This window comes from Jaculus jaculus, chromosome 4 (genome assembly GCF_020740685.1).
Source record: "Jaculus jaculus isolate mJacJac1 chromosome 4, mJacJac1.mat.Y.cur, whole genome shotgun sequence".
NCBI lineage: Eukaryota > Metazoa > Chordata > Mammalia > Rodentia > Dipodidae > Jaculus > Jaculus jaculus.
Window position 1 is genome coordinate 42,844,716 of NC_059105.1, and position 676 is coordinate 42,845,391.

The following is a 676-nucleotide window of genomic DNA, read 5'->3' on the forward strand; positions in this document are numbered from 1 at the left end:
CTCTTTCTCTCACTCTCAAAAAAAAAAAAAAAAAAAAAAAAAAAAAAAAAAAAACAAGCGGAAATGTGAGTTCAACCCTCACTGCATAGGAGAGAAAATGAGATTTTACTTGTCTAGCATGAGTGAGGCCCTGAGTTTAATCTTCAGTGCTACAAAAGAAAAGGTCAAATGGTGGGGCATATGGTTGCATGCCTTTAGACCCAGTACTCACCTTTAATCCCAGTTCTCAGGAAGCTGGGGTAGGAAGATTGCAGTAAATTCAAGGCCAGCTGGGCCCACAGAGTGAGTTTAAGGTCAGCCTGGGCTAGAATAAGTCATTGCCTTCATAAAAAGAGGTGGAGGGGCTGGAGAGATGGCTTAGCGGTTAAGGCATTTGCCTGCAAAGCCAAAGGACCTTGATTCAATTCCCCAGGACCCACATTAGCCAGATGCACAAGGGGGCGCACGTGTCTGGAGTTTGTTTGCAGTGGCTGGGGCCCTGGCACACCCATTCTCTCTCTCCCTGCCTCTTTCTCTCTCTCTCAAATAAATAAATAAATAAAAGTTGTTTTGTTTTTTTTTAAAGCGGGGGAGTGCTTACTTAGGTAGCACATATGCTAAAATCGGAATGATACAGAGATTAGCATGGCCCTTGTGCAAGGATGAAATGCAAATTCGTGAAGTATTCCATATTATA

At 42.9% G+C, this 676-nt stretch overlaps 1 non-coding gene across 1 annotated transcript; it reads left to right on the forward strand.

Annotated features, from left to right (window-relative positions):
- The first annotated feature begins 572 nt into the window (after positions 1-572).
- On the forward strand, positions 573-676 carry LOC123460427. Its single transcript, XR_006636991.1, has one exon. It is a non-coding gene; the product is annotated as a U6 spliceosomal RNA (small nuclear RNA).